This window comes from Rhinichthys klamathensis, unplaced genomic scaffold (genome assembly GCF_029890125.1).
Source record: "Rhinichthys klamathensis goyatoka isolate OS25496 unplaced genomic scaffold, OSU_Roscu_1.1 h1tg000320l_1, whole genome shotgun sequence".
Classification (NCBI taxonomy): domain Eukaryota; kingdom Metazoa; phylum Chordata; class Actinopteri; order Cypriniformes; family Leuciscidae; genus Rhinichthys; species Rhinichthys klamathensis.
In genome coordinates, this window is record NW_026606836.1 from 200,571 (window position 1) to 217,500 (window position 16,930).

At 39.4% G+C, this 16,930-nt stretch overlaps 1 protein-coding gene across 4 annotated transcripts in view; it reads left to right on the plus strand.

Annotated features, from left to right (window-relative positions):
- The window catches only part of b3galt1b (UDP-Gal:betaGlcNAc beta 1,3-galactosyltransferase, polypeptide 1b), a 208,406-nt gene that overhangs the window by 107,665 nt on the left and 83,811 nt on the right, over positions 1–16,930 (plus strand). For all 4 annotated transcript variants that reach the window (XM_056271462.1, XM_056271461.1, XM_056271464.1 and 1 more), the window contains one exon: positions 14,612–14,683. The gene's annotated coding sequence lies outside the window, so the exon portion shown is untranslated. The remainder of the gene's footprint in view (positions 1–14,611; positions 14,684–16,930) is intronic.

The window sequence follows — 16,930 nt, forward strand, 5'->3', positions numbered from 1 at the left end:
AAAACGCATTTCTGCGTGTGAGCCAGTGTCTCCCTGCCGAGGGTTGTCCGCTCGGACAGGGAGTAAAAACAACTGGCAAACGGGACAAGTCCGGAGGAGCAAACAGATGTAACTGTGCGGCCCCAAAGTGGTCCCTGACAAGCTGGACCGCCCGGGGATGGAGTCTCCACTCTCCCTGGGCCATAGGCTGTCTTGAGGCTCGTCAACGGCACGATTGAGCAGGCCGGAAGAAAATAAGTGGAATGAAGCGACCTCAGAAGCTTCTGACTCCAAGGAGGAGGTGGCGGGCGAGTTGCGACATGCGAGGTAAGTTTAGCACAACGGTCACAGTGTTTGTCTATTCAGACCAGTTCAGGCTCGCTGAGCAGCGGTGTCTCAAAGCGAGGCGAACTGCAAGCAACTCGAGGCAATGGATGCCAATGCAGTCGGAGGCCCGCCCAGACCGCCGTCACACTCGCTCGTTGAAAACTTCAACACTCTTCAGAGACATCGACACCGATGGGCTCCGAAGCGAAAGACAACTGGTGCGTGCATCCACTTCCGTATTTATACCCGCGCCGCGGGGCGGAGTGTGAGATGCAAATCTTGCACACCAATGTGCATTGGCTCATTTAACAGTTCTCGAAGATGACAGGCTCCCTAAGCGTGATCCCATTCAGTCGACTACGTCGAACGTGAACGATTGAAAGAGAACAGATATTATGGTTGATACTAGCTCCGGTTTATTCATCACACTGTACCCTTTAAGGTTGAATGCATTGCATTATGGAATACAGTATTACTCGTGATCAGCTCTGATATTTGGTCATTTGTGTATTTTGTGCATACAGAAAAAGTACATACTGTAAGTATACTAAATACTGCAGCAGACTTGGAGTAGTGCAGTAGGAGTAACACGATTAAACATATTAAAGTGATCAGAAGACAGATGTAAAAGCATGTTTTGTCCATTCATATCCTAAAAGGAAAGATTAGATGGATTTTTACAGGGTTTTAATATGGGGTCACATACCTAAGTAGTACCTGAATTAGCTTTTTTTGTACTATAAAACTCCACTGACATAAAAAGCACATTTTGTAATGAATGTCTCTGGGATTTCTTAAACCCTATATGGCTCTATAAATGTTCTGAATAGAGTGACTTTCCAGAGCAGGGATGGAGAAAGAGCAGTTGGCAACTTTCAACAGTCATAACTCAAATGGTTGATAAATAATGCAGTATTTACCCTCTTGACCTCCGGAGTAGGAGTGGGCCATGTATGTCACGGTTACGGTGAATATCACAACAGTGGTTTATATATTCAGTAACCATGTGGAAAGGCCTATGTTTGGATATTTCAGTAAATAAAATACTTGACTAATGAGAAGTACTTTATCTCATCTGATTGTTTTCTCTTTTCATTTGGAGCGCAAACCAAAAGATAAGATTATCATATCAACTGAACAAAAATGAGCATAAACACAATGAACTGAAGTCTGGCATCAGTGCAAAATCAGCTTGACATTGTGAATTACTTCAGACAAAAAAGAAAACAGTAAAACTATTATTACAAAATGAAAAGTTCTGAATTTATAGACCTTATGTAATCCCTCCTTTTTTCAGCCACACCCCCTATTTCCACAGAATGAAGGTAAGATCTTACGGATTTGTGAATGAATCCCTCGTTTTAAAATCTTCCCGGTCTACTGACATGTGTAGTGAATAGTGAGGTTATGTAATTGTGGAAGCGGTGCATGCTAGATCTTGCAAAAAGAGAGCAGGGCTTGGGAAATTCAACCTCAACTCCTAGATTAGTTATAAATAACTTAGAAAAAATGATTACCTTTATGAAACTACTGCACTTACTCTGGATCCTACCTACACTAAATTGTTTTGCGTTTCAGAGGCTTTCTATGCAAAGGAAATATGTCATTTGTAGATGGAACAAATCGCTACCTTGCACAATATACCCTTTCCTGACAGCCTTGTAGATGCGTTTTTGTTGAATGTAGTTTACAGGGAGGTTAGGCAACAGAAAGAGAGAGATGTATTTACATTAGTGTTGTGTCGCTTTGAATTTACGGGTGCAGGAAAGCTCTGTGTATTTCTCTCAGGCAAAGAGGCAGTATGTTTATGCTTTTATGACTGACAAATAACCATACAGCGAAAGAATCATTGTTTAAGCTTCGGATTAGAGATTTCAACCTGTAACCTCTGAAAAAATAAACAGTTGTCAAAAAAAGCCTGCAGTTCTCAAATCCAACAGATCTGGCTGATATGTGTTTATTCAGGAAATCGATATAAAGTGAAGGGAGTAATTGATTTAACACATTCCATGCATGGCCATTACACTACACTAAAGAAATCTTAGATATATATGTATGTATGCATATATATATATATATATAATTCCACTGCATGTAATGCATCTTTTTATTATTCCTTTAATAACCTGGATGTTTAATCTGGAACACCATAAATCTCTACTGTGCCAGTTTTTATTCAGTGAACAATAGGCGGTAGACTTTAGGATTTATATGGGTATATAAATACTCGTTTCTTCACAAGAACAGCTGATCATTTTACAAGAACAACTGATCATTTTACACAGTTTCACTGTGTAGGCGAAAACATGCTGCACCTGTATGGTTTGATTTTAGAACGTCCTTGCCAGTGTAAAAAAAAAAAAAAACAGTTTTGCAGTCGAGCGATAGCTACATGGTAGACCTGTGCAGGGTCATCCTGAGGTCCTGGAGACTGCAGGGTCAAAGTCAGTCAGAGAGGCAATAAATAGACTACAGTAGGTGGAAGAGGAGGGGGTGGGGGTCTGTGTTTGTGCAGAATAGCTCTCACTTTCACCAAACTCATTTAGTGTATCTTTAAAGACCATCAAGACGCATGCTTCCTCAAGCTTTGTTTCCTTTTTCTTCCTCAGATCAGCAGTTAGGATGAGTCAGGATGGTCAGCTTATCAACTAATCATCCAACAATTGACCAGTCAATTAGTGATGTTGACTTCCTAATACATTTTTGTTTACTTTCAAATGTAGCATTCCTGTTTTAAAGGGGATGATGAATGTAGAGAAATACAGAGTGTTTTGGTGTGGAATCGGATAGCATGCACCTGAAGAGTTTAAAACTAAAAACACATAATTTCCTTTATGCTTGACCAGCTTTTATGGCTTCGCTTGAGAAACTTGAGGGATCTGTCATGTAAAATTTGGTTCTAAACTCTCCTCGAATGTTTGATCGTTAATTTATACTGTACCGTTCAAAAGTTTGGGGTTAGTATGATTTTTTTGTAAAATAGAATAATACTTTTATTCAACAAGGACACATTAAATTGATCAAAAGTGACAGTAAAGACATTTATAATGTTACAAAATATTTCTATTTCAAATAAATGCCGTTCTTTTGAACTTTCTATACATCAAAGAAAAAAGTTTTCTTTTTCATTTTAAGTATGTTAAGAATGTTTCAGCATTGATAATTATAAGATTTTTTTGTTGCAGATCAGCATATTAGAATGATTTCTGAAGGATCATGTGACACTGAAGCCTGGAGTAATGATGCTGAAAATTCAGCTTTGATCACAGGAATAAATTACATTTTAAAATATATTAAATTTTTCATTGTAATATTTCACGATATTACAGTTTTACTGTTTTTTGATCAAATGAATGTACCCTTGGTGAGCATAAGGGGCTTTAAAATCATTTTTAATATCTTACCGACCCCAAACTTTTGAACAGTAGTGTATATGAGGAGCGGAACCGGGTCCAATGGGATCTCAGTGTGGGCGGAGCTACAAAACCAGCAGAAATAGAAACCCATCCAGCAAAATGCAGTATTGCTTCATCATGTGTCCATAGGTATATGCTTGTTTTGCTTTAATGCGTACAGCTGGAGGAGTTTGCTGATGAAAGCTTCAGGCTAAATGATGTTGTGTTCCCATGCACAGGTGCAGCAGATGCATTTCTCAAGGAGAGCGCGTTTCTCCAACACAAGCTGAAGTAACAGATCCAAGGCCGTGACAATTTATGGTTGTTTGACAAATTGAAGTTGCTTTGAAATTGCACGGAAAGGTCACTGATTGATTGTGTTGGTTCCTCCTCACGCCGTTTTGTTGTGTCTGCTCCGAGCCGTCTGAGAGCTTCCACAAGTTTGACTGGCTCTTATGGATATGGAGATGTTGTATTCTCTGCATGTCAGATTGCAGTTTTTGGCTCTTTTGTCTGCATTTGAATGCGAGTTGACACCGTAGCTCTTCTCTTCTCTCTCGGCTGTGCATAAATCACCGTTTTAGGCTGAGAATAAGGTGAAACATTGATTTTGTTGTAACAGGTTGAGTGTGGAGTGTTTCTTCGGAAGGAGGATGAATGGATCTGCTGCAGATCTGAGCTGTATGTGTGTGTGGGTGTGTGTGTGTGTGTCTCTCTTCATCTGTCTGTCTCTCTCTTCATGGTATCAGATGCTAATTCCCAGGGTAATTTGATCATTTCTTTTTTCGCCTCTCCTTTTCTCCTCTCTTGTCACCTTGTCTTCTTCTCTGCTTGTATCCTCGTCTCTTATCGTGTCTAGTCTTGTCTCGTCTCGTCTCATTCTGTCTTCTCCTCCTGTTTCATGTTCTCTAAGTGTTTGGCAAACTGCTCAAAAAGTGTAGCTTGATAATCCACTATACTACTGGGAAAAAAATAGCTACACTCAAAACTATCCTTCAGAAAAAGTTTATAAATACTCTAAAAATGGATGGAAATTGTAGCTTGAAACCGTGGCTTAGTCTGTAAGATTGTTTTCATATTTTTTTTAAATTTGCTCTCCTAAGCTGCATTTATTTGATCACAAATACATACATATACATACTACAGTTTTTCTGAATTGCTAAAACACTAACCCCCATTCTCTGAACCAAATTCTTAATAGTCTAACCAATTTGTCCAATAAATCACTCTTTCTGTAAAACATTAAACAAGTTCAGGTAGTTAAAACACTGTTTGGAAATCTCATGCACTCTTTTTTTCAAAACGCTAAACACATTCTCACTCACTAAAACACATTTTTCACTGTGACGCCCTTATGTTTCAAAATGCTAAACACACTCAGGCGAAAGTTAAACACAACTACAACACAGTTGTCATGGTTTACACACAACGACTCAAAATTGTTCACACTTACTTCTAATGATGTGACCAAACCAACTGTACATAATACAAGTCAGTTCAGAGTCCCACAATTTACTCAAAATGTTGCACTGAATGTTGATACTAACAATGGATGGAAACCATATAAGAGGGAGAGAAGGAAGAGGATGAGTAAGAGGAGGTGAACAAGCAGGAAGAGGATGAGGGCGAGGAAGAGCAATGTGTGGAGAATGTTGGCTGGATCTGCTTTAGGGTTTTTCCCTTTCCCTTAGAGATGACATTGTCTGAGATGTGGAGAAACTCCTCCGGCTGGACAAACACAAATCTCTCTCACTGACCTTGATTCTGCAGTTGCACAACTCTTCCGAGTGTATACGCTAAGCATCGTGTCACATACCTTCAGTATATGCTGTATTTAGCGTTCACACTTTGTTCTCTGTGGCACATGAAAGCATCTGTCTCAAACACACACTCCTCCCACTCACAGTAAGCTATTGTTGAGTGATGATAGGCCTCCTGTGTCTTCGTGAGCAAGTTTCTGTCACCTCCTCACGTATGTGCTCTGCGTGCGTGCTTGAGAGAAACAGAGTGTTTGTTTCCTCCAGGGTTTTGTCTTGTAAGATGCCCCAAATGCTGAAGCGCAGCTCTCTACCCAGGGCCTTGTACAGTTGGTTTGGCCATCTGCTCTTTATCAATCAAAAGCAAGGAGAAACTGGTGTGAAGCGTGTTCGGCCACTCACACTGAACTCAATGGCTCCTCACTGCTGTGGGACTAGGTTCATGGAAATACAGTCGAATAATCAAGGCATGATTTCCACACTGTTTTTGATATGCACCACCAATAGAACAACACATAGTAATAAACAGCAGTATTTACCTACATTTATTTCTACTAAAACATTTTTATGCATGAAAAATGGCAATTTTCGACATCCATTAACAGTATTTTAGTGACAGTTTTGAATCAATTCATTGAACCAGACAGAGAATGAATCAAATTGATCAGTTCATATGCTATTTTTGCTACTGAAGTTTAGATCAGAAATGCTATTAAAACAACATTAAACACTATAATAGAACCAGAAAGCACATTAAAAAAATATTCACTGTTACCTCATTTTTTATCAAATTATAGTGAATTTATTGCAAATATTATATCGCCCAGCCCTAGTATGCAACTGTATAGGCACAGGTAATATATCTATGCTCAAATGTAAAGTAATAAATGCCTAAACATTTCATATGTATTCATGGGTTGGATGTTTTTGTTTTGATCTGTTTCAGTGATTTTTCCATAATAGTCTTTCCACAGCAGTGCAGCAAGATCCTGGATGATGAATTGAAACTTGTGTGTCCTTCAGCAACATTAGCAAGACGTACAAGAAAAAAAAATTTGGGGGCATTTTCGATTCAAATCGGTTTCGTTTTTCGTAGTCTGAACAGCAGAAAAACTGTTCGGGTTTTGATAGGCAACTGTTCCCCAACAGTTCTTAATAATGAATTGTGCTAATAATGAATTAAATAGCAAAACTGTATGACTAAACTAATAAATAAATCATTTTAAAACCGAACAATCAAAGCATGAATGAAATATTTTATTTTGTTTCCATTCACCAACATCAGAGAGCCGTGAAAATGCGAATTTGTTGAAATATCAGCTTGAAATATTAACAAGGGTACTTCAAAGTCAAAGCGGTTTGGATGACAAATAGGTTTGGAAATCTACATATTTTCCAAATCACCAGGGAAAAGAAGCTTTGTACTGTATATTTTACGTTGGTTTCGTATTCACCAAACTACTATCAGATGCATTAATGAGGGGAAGTTTGCACTGCATTTAGATAAAATGAAATGGCACAAAGTGTGAGATGTATTTTGTAGTATTTTTAACTTGACATGACATTATAAAATGATTAAGATCATATTTGTGCGCAGTGTGAACAAATCCAACAAATTGCATTTCTTGAAGTTCCTCTATGTAGTGCCAGTAAGTGTTCTTTTGAAATACATTATGATGATTTGTACTGGGAAAAGGGTTTCCAAGTCCTGAGGTTGTATTAATAGGAACTGAATGTGAAAATTGACATCTTTTATTCAATGCAGTCAGACTCACAAAAGCCTTTAGCCAGGCGGGCAACCTGCTGTGGCCTGTATTAGATTTGGCCCTCAGACAGCAGGTAGCAAAACAAACTCTGCACTCTTTGATTAGTCTGGATCCAAATTTGCACCAATAAATCACACCCCTGAATGTGATCGTATGGTTTTTCTCTCCATTTTGTAAGAAACAGATTACTTTGTGGGATTAATGCAATAATCTGGCAATAATGCAATTATAAAAGAGTGAGGCTTCAGTCTTTGCTTGGTCTAAACCCAAGCTTGATTTCATCTGTTTGTGTCATCAATGACACAGTGAGACATTACAATACTAAAATACAGTAAGAAAATAGAGCTATACAATGAATTTGATTAGCATTATTAGCTTAGATTACGGATTCAAAAACTTTTTTTTGTCATCCAGCTTTATTGGGACAACCCAGAATCGTAATCCATATAACAGGCAAAAGGTCCAACACACGGGCACACAATCCACATAAAACAAGGTCCAAGAAACACAGAATAACAGGCAGAAAATAAAAAAAACAAGACACAGGAAACCAGGATAATAGTCAGAATCGCAGTGTAACACAAATACAAGACTTCACAAAGAATGATTGAAAACACAGGGCTTATAGGCAGGGCTTAACAAGCTGAACCTAATGAGTCCAGGCAATGGGTTAATAGGAATTTGAAGTTCATGATGATATAGCCCAGGAGTTGGGAGGAGTGCCCTCTGGTGGAGATCATTGGCACTTTGGGCCCTATTTTAACGATCTAAGCGCATGGTCTCAGGCCCCTAGCCTGGGAAAACCCAGACAACTTCCGGCAAATTTAGATTTGCTCTGAAAGTTAGTCTGGCAAAGAGCTCATTCAAACCCATTTCCAATCCGCCGAAATCGCGGCACCAATAAGAAACGTTGGGGCGGGCTTTACACGATGACGACAGCGCTGGGATTTTGAAGCAGATTTTGTAGCCTACATTACAAAGATGGATGCCATCGTCGAACATCACTCGTTCCAATCAGCTATCGCGTCTGTTTTAAGCGGTTTGAACGTTTCCTTTTTGTTAAAACCGAGCAAAGAACAACACCGCTCTGCATACGTCATCTCCTTCATCGCTCTGATTGGTTTTAGGTCTATCCGCGACGTCCGTTGGTGACGCCCCTCTGGAAATGATTTGTCTATGACGCTTTGCCAGACCATAACTCAGTTACAACTGAGAATGGTCTGGTTTTAACCAGGCTATAGGGCCCCTAGACCTAAAAGTGCCCCCCGCCCAAGATTTAAAAAATGTATGGGGCATTTTTCTCAGGAGAAACATCTGAAAAGAAGGAGACTTAATCAGAAGTCCATTTAACCTCATAACCAGTCAAGGTATTATTATAGAGATCTCATATGTGCTTTTTTCTTTCCTGTGGGCCAGGACTTCACTAAATGAGTCACTAATTGTTCCTGCCCACCAGTCCTGCCCTACATAATGATTTATGAAAGGAAGGCAGTATGCATGAAATAGGCAGAGGGGAATCATCCAAGATTTACCACGTTTCTCTGATGGCAGAGCGCCAGTGAATTCCTCTGGGCTTTTGTGCGGCAGTGTTCGTACAGTGAAGGTGAGTGTAAACACATCCTCCATCCCGATTCCAGATAGTAGAGGGCTACAGCAAGGTCACTGGAGAACAAGGATCTTCTCTTCATTGACAGAAAACACTCCTGATAAAAGCCACAGCTCAAAGCCACCTGGGGCTTTACATGTCATTGCGTTCAGACCAAAAGTCAGTGTTGTAAGAAACCCCTGGAGCTTGTGTGATTACAGTAGTATTTGGAGAGCACTGGTATGGAGAACCATAATTTCTAGTCTGAAAATGTTCCTATTTAAGCTTATTGCATAAGCTCATGATAGCATTCTTGAAGATATTTGTATTAATCCTTTATGATTCACAGTATGTATGTTCAGCACACTATCATAGTTTTTATTAAAGGAGTCATATGCTTTTTAATGTTTTCCTTTTCCTTTAGTGTGTAAAGCTCATAGTCTCCCACAAAGCGTTTTTTAATTGAGGACACTGATCCAGACCGACCTAAAACGCCTTGACCAATGTCCAGATATCACTTCCTCCAACGTCCACGTCAAAATGTGAAATATTTGCATAATCAAATATTGCCCCCAAAAGTAAATGCAAAAAAAGAATCGCCTTCTTTCTTTGCTTTCTTGGCTTCAGTGAATTGAAGTGTTGTTGTTATGTCGCGGAGACGCTTTCAGAGGTTAGTCAGAGTTTAGGATTTATTAATATAGCTGTTCCAGTACAACGCAGGCTATATTGAATGACTACTGACCACTGTTGAAACGTTCTGCTCAAGTCGTGCTTGCAAAGTTGGTTCCTTCCGATCGATTGGCGTGATCATCCACATTATCAGAATCTGACTCGAACTGGGCTCAACATTATTTTTAACTGTCTATTTACAAATGCTTTAAAAGCCTTGGAAGCTGAAGCTTGTGATTATGGTAAGAGGCATTACATATCCGATACACGCTCTTGAGGTCAAAGAAAACATTTTGGAGCACTGCTTGCTGGAAGGACCTTTGTTAAGTAATCCCAGATGGTGCTCTTTGGTTGGGTTTTAAACTTGTATTGATAGAAAAAAAGATCCAAGGCACTTCTTCCGGTTCAAAAAGTTAAAAAGCCCCTGAGGAAGGCTGAATTGCTTAAATGCATCAGTGTGCAGTGTTTTAGTTATTTTTAATGTTTCTAGAGTGAGCCATGGTTTGAATAAAGGCTTCTTTTTTTCTTTTCTTTTTTTAAATGGAAGAAGTGCCTTGGTTGATTTTTCTATAAATGCACACTCTTGAGTTGTTTGGCCAATCACAACGCACTAGGGGGCAGATTCACTAAACAGGGCAAATTAGCGTGAGAGATTAGCGCAATTCCAAAACAGCGGCGATGGGAGTGGAAAGTTCTGCAAGTGATCTACTGACGACGCGCAAATGAAAGAACACAGATGCAGTCAGATCTTTCCATAATGACCAACGCAATCTACCAGCCCAGCAAACACTGGTCCAACGGCAACGTCGTGTCCCTGGCCAAAAATAGTCGCAGTAGGACGGCATAAATCTGTAAAAATATGTAACACAGAACAGATAACGTCAAAAACGTCCGTTAAACTTTCATTTTGGAACTGTTTTTCAACCATGATGGGACGTGTCGGAGGGACGTCTTTTCAATGGTCATTAAAAGTCCAAATGTGAATGGTCTGGGAGGTAGCGTCTGGTTTAAAGCAACACCAAGGAACTTTTCCTCAGCGGTCGCCCTACAGGTTGGAAGCGGAATTGTCCATTACCGCTGTCGTAAATAATTTAGCCTACTGTCGCACGCGCACGCTCGCTGTTTATCCAGCACCGGCTTTGGAATCAACAATGGCAGACATCCCAACCTGCAAGAAGTCATTTCAGGGAGGTATATCTTGGTGACTGGATTGTTGACGGGGGGGGGGGGGGGGTTGACTAGCTTTCGTGAGGCACACTCGCAAGGTCTCTCGCTCTCTCCCTCTCTGCCGTGCGCGTGCTATGTATGTTATGCGCGCAGTATGTTCTGTCTCGCATGCGCGCTATAGATTCCGGCAGATTTGAACTAATTTGCGGGCATCAGGGAAACGCTATAGACTTGGGATGTCTGCAATGGCCATAGGCAATTTGAGGAAGTGGTGGGGGAAGTGACGTATGCCGTAAAGCAGTCGAGTTTTGTAGTTCTTTTTGTGCTCGGGTTACTACCCGAAACCCGAAGTTACATAGTGCTAGTAAAAGCGATACAGACCACGTCAGGCTATGGCAGACGTGTCATTTAACCTATTGTAAGTCGATGTACCATCACAAGGGTCTTGGAAATATATTATGAAGGTTGAAAAGTTACATAGTGTTGCTTTAAGACGTGCTTTTTTTGGCGGTAAATAATGGCTCAAACACCAGTACATTGACTAGCGCAAACCTTAGTAAATCACCTTGCATGATTCATTTCAATACTATCCTCCCATAAATTTTGCGCCTGAAAGGGAAACTCCTTCAAATACTTATGCAATAATGTCAGCCGCAAAAATAACACCGTCCACGCCTTTTCAGCGCAAATTTTTCACTGCATGTCTTTTGTAAGTCCTGACAGTAGTTTTTAACGCCATAAGAGGGTTTGCGCTGGAGCAAGCTGTTAGTAAATCTGGCCTTATAGCTCAGCTGGCCAATCAGAGCACTCTGAGCATTTCGGGAGCTCTGTAGAAATCAGCGTGTTTCAGACAGACTGGAAATAGAGGAGCTGCAATAATGTACAGTATGTGAACAATTAAAGCATGTCAGGGTTTAATATCAAAAGTATCAGTCAAGTATCTGGTGTGTCCATCAGCTGCTACCACAGTGCATCTCATCCTCAAGGAATCATCGATATTATATATTCATTTACATCAACACTTGACTCATCTGTGTCTATTTTATTTCTCAGAATAAGTAGATGAAACATCAAAGATAAATTGATACTGAAATAAAACGACTGGAAAGTCTCATGAGCTTTGGACAAGCAATAAAATGTTCCTTCTGGATTGGATCCATCTCTGCTATCAAAATCTGATTGCTTCACCAGACAAATAAATTCTTGTAGAATGAATCAATTGTGTCTGTGAAGGCTCAGCTGTCTAATGCTAAAAAAAACTTCTGCAGCCTCATCAGTGCATGTCTAAGTATATATGAACAGGTGAGCTCTCGTTTCCACTTTAACAAGCTCAAGTCTGTGCATATTGAATGTTCATGGATGACAAAGTGAAGGCAGGTTACATGACAGAACTTTACAGCAGAACTTGAGCGCGGCTGGATCTCTCAGCAGTCGTTCTGTCGTCGTCTCTGCGGTGGTATTCTCAGCACGGATGCTGATCCAGGCAGTTGCTAGCAGCCGTCTCTAAGGAGTCCCCCATCATTTAATCTCACCGCAGAGACGGAGGCAAACCAGCCACAGAAACATAAGCAGATGCCAAGATGTATTAAATATAAAGGAGTTTTGTATAGACACCGCTCTAGTGAACTGGATATATTAGTCTCTAGCATGTTACTTGTTTACTTACTCTGTTAAAGCACACAAAAACTTACAGAATTCAGACAACCCGCTATGTTCTCAAGTCCCAAAAGGCTTATGGAAATGAAGGTCTGAAATATCAATTGATTGTTTTAGTGGTAACATATGTTACATGCAAAACTGAACATGATGAGTCGCATGCTCATATTTTGCCTGGATGTTCAAAACATCATGTAATCAATATTGTATACAGTCTGTCTTATGGAAGCCCTGTATAATTAGGGTCTAAAAGGTGCTTTTTGTATTGACATGGCATGCAATCTTGTTGTTTAAAACAGCTGAACGGAGTACAACATACTTTGTCTTTTTTAAAAGTTGCACGATTGAGACAAATAGCAAGATGCAACACAACAGCAAAAGACTAATGTCTGCATGTCTAAAAATTATTTATACCAGTGCTTCTCAAGCAGGGGACCGGGGCCCACTGGGGGGCCCCAACAAACTTCCAAAGGGGCCGCAAGATTTATCTTTAAAACACTAACTTAATTAAAATGCAAAAAAAAAATTGTCCCCCCCCCAACGCAGAATGCACAGCCTTTTGACAGAGATATATTCAACTTATAAACAGCTGAATATCTATAGCCTTTTATTGCAAAAACTGTCAAAACAGAGATATTGACAAATATATGACTTGGAGGCAATGCACAACAACGGGAAAACAGCAGGTGATTTGAACACTGACAATAATTGTCTTGAAATGCATTATTGAAGGCTGTAGTGGTGGTCGAAGAGAATGAATTTAGAGACGAGACTTTTCAGAGAGGGTTTTATTGTGCAGGCAATACTGGTAAACTCAAGCATGGCACAGCCACAAAGTTTTTACAAATAACGTTAAAGATTTAAAGATCTAGATTGACCTCACTAATTGACTAGATGGTGGTTAGATGACTAGTTGACCATCCCTCCCACCCATAACTAATTAAATAGGATTTCTATCCTAACCAGAGGTGACGAGCAACAGGGCATTTTGTCATTAGCCTGGTAGTGACAGGTAGCTCCGCCCACAGTGAAATCTCATTGGTCTAAAATCAGGTTCTGCATAACTGTACATTAAGCATCAGATACAGTATGTTCTAATTGGCTCTGATTTTGTGACGTCCGGATAAATTGGTTGTTGCATCAAACCTGTTATAAGGCATGAATGTCATTGAGACCAGTAAAAACTGGTGTAATTTTTTTGGTTGCAGTTTACTTAAGCATCTCAGAAGAATTGCTGCATTGATTGTTTCCTGGTTAAGACACACTGTTAGATGGGCAGCTGGACAAGTTATGTTTCAACAAGATCTGTGTATTCACAGAAAACATAAGCAAGGTCTCACAGGAAGCAATGAAAAGCTTAATTTGTTTTTGTAATATCTTGAGTTATGAGAGCTGTTATTCACTTGTATACTTATTGGATCATAGCGGAATCTGTAGGGAGAGCGAGTACATGATTATAATCATCAATATGCTCTAGTCTTGTTTTGTTTTTTTCGCAGTCACAGATGGCCAAAGCTTGGAGTTCAATAATGCAATATTCAAATAATCAATTATGTACATTGTAGAGCTGCATTAAATTAAAAAACAAAGCTGACGGTGTTTACTTCAAAATAGTGCCGGTTAAATTTCGAAAGATTGCTGGTGATGTTTCTGCTTTAGTACCTTTCCTTATTATCGGGAAGCATCATGAGGTTATGAAATGCAAATGTTTTTGTGTGTTGTTTGTATTTGCTGTGTTGTTGCCTAATGTCAAAGCCTTTCTGGATTAAGTGTTTGAAATACAGGAATGAATATACACTACCATTCAAAAGTTTGTGCAATAAAAAAAAAAGTATTAATACTTTTATTCAGCAAGGATGCATTAAATTGATCTAAAGTGACAGTAAAGACATTTTCAGAAATTGATTGATTGATTTTTTTCTTTTGTTACTGTATTTTTAATCAAATAAATGAGACTTTTTTTCAAAAACATTTTTAAAAATCTCACCGACCCCAAAACTTTTGAATGGTAGTGTAAAGATGCCTGACCCTCATTACAAGAATTTTCAAAGCAGTGGCTTTGGTTTAATAAATTACCAATCATAAATTACAATTAATAACTATTAATATTATAAATACTGTATATTAATACATTTCAGGACATATTTGCATACTTTGTACAATTCTGGTACAGTTTTAGTTTGTCACTGACAATCGAAACCAGTTTTCCTGAAGCAAAATCACTGCTTTACAGAATGTCTGCACACACCACATGTCTATATGAGTGTGAAACCTGATATTGAACCAATCAAGTCTTTTCTTACCCCACAGCGGGACACTTTCACCTTGAGAATGAGAGCCGAGCGTTTCCAGTTCAACCACAGCTGAAATGGCACGACACAAGTTAGTCCTTCAGGTTTTCAAGTCCTTCCCTCTTTTGTAAAGCTCCTTAGCAAAACTGTATTTTAAAGTACCGTATATACCCGAATAAGACGACCCTGAATATAAGACGACCCCCCCATTTTCCAGACTTATTTTTGGGGAAAAATAGATTTTTGTGGGAAAAATCTGGTTTTCAACAGAAAATAATTTTAAGAGCAAATTTCCGAGGCGTTGTTCCAAATGCCTCGCATCACCTGTGCCTCGTGTAGAGGCCCGCTCGTCGGCGGAGACCGGCACATCCTATGCGCTTCCTGAGTGCGACGGGATGGATTTAACCACCCTGCGGGGTCGTCTGGACGTTTTCGACGACGATCCGGCTCCCGCTCTCTCTCTCTCCCTCTGTTCGAGCCGCGCTAGAAAAAGCGCCGTTCGAGACCCCCCCCCCCGTTCACATATCGCGTCTTTTGCGCGCTCAATTTCGTTATTTCAAATGTAGGCGCGCGGTATGCGCGCTCATAATGAAAGCGACGCGCTCGTTTTTTCCAAGAAAAAGACTATCGATTCCTCCACTCGAATATAAGATGACCCTGAATATAAGACGACCCCCCATTTTTTAGCCTATTTTTAGGACAAAAACCTCATCTTATATTCGGGTATATACGGTACATTATATAGGGCATGCATATTGACTTTTACTAGCTGACTAGATGTCCAAATAAGTAGCTGAGGCATTTACAGCCGGCTGGAGAGTTTGTCTAACACAGTTGAGATGATGCTGGGAAATAAGGCTGCTTTGCATTGTCATGAATACACATCCTGATTTTGCTGAGTTATTATGTTGTTGATCCTGGAACAACATTCATGTCTAAAAATGCAATGCTAACCCTATTCCCACCCCTAAACCTAACCCTACATATTAATTATCCCTAAAATCAGAGGAATGGCATGTGAATAACACTGATGTAAGCACCTAACCATGGTTGTAACATAAACTATAAACTTGTCCTTCAAATCTGATTGGTTTATTGGAATGTTGTTCCAGGAACATGTTGCTCTTGGTGAAATCAGGTCTGCATTATGAACAATGCAAAAACATTCACTTACAGTTTTTGTCTGTCTTTAGGCAAAATATGATTCATATTTCAGGGTTACAGAAGAATTTTGGCTTGTATGTGGAGCATCAGCTGTGTGGTTTGTTTATAATGTGCCAAATATTTTTACACACTTTGCACTAAGACTGCTTTTAGAACAGACTTTATAAAGGTTCTAGAATTTTTCATTTGTCTTCATTGTTGCATTTGTCCTGCTATTTAAGTTTTTGAACGCCAATTTTCCATTGTGAGGAAAAACACAGAAAGACTCTCACACTCACCACAGAATGTTGGCATTAATGTCCTTGAATTGTCGGAGAGTTGGCAAAGTCAATGAACATTTGATCAGCATTGAAATTGCCTGTCTTGGTGCATTTAAATCGCTTAAAAAAAGCCTCTGCTCCCTGGCACTGACCAGAACTGAGCTATTTGCATTTCGAGAGGTTGCTGCTGTTTACTTCACCGCCACAGGCGAATTACCAGAACTGAGGCCAAATGCAGAAAGAAAGCACAATTATTTCGTTCTTTACTTTGAATGAACCTTAGATTATTCCCACTGACCAAGGCCTTCGTCAATGGGCTTGAGTTTTAATAATATTGTATCCTGAAGGCAGAGAGCAAATGGGTTAAATGTGCATAATTTTCATCATTTGAGAACATTATTTGGGTCATTCCGGTTCTGCAGTACATTTTGAACTTTTTTGAAAATGAATAGACTTTTGTTGAAATTCAAGGTAGTATTTGTGTAAAGTCCAGTCAAATAAATAATGTAAATGATAGTATAGGCTAGGCAAGTTTTTTTATATAGCACATTTCATACACAGTTGTAATTCAAAGTGCTTTACAGAAAGAAAATGATACAATCCCATGTTTGCTTAATTGTGATATTGTAGTGAAAGAAATCATTATTTCCATCTTAAAAAATTGCACGTTTATTATTTTATCCAATTTGATAAAAATGTGCGGCATGACCCATTTACATTATATTGTAGTGCTTGTAGTTGTCACAGCATGATGAAAATGAATTTATGTAATGGGGTGGAGGGTGGTGGATGCTTTAGAAAAAGGACAGATGAGGCTTGAGGCAACAAAAATCTCATTCTCCCTCCCTTTAGGAAAAATGAGAGGCAAGCGTAAACAGCAGGGTTGACGTCTCATACTAGAAATTCATTAAACA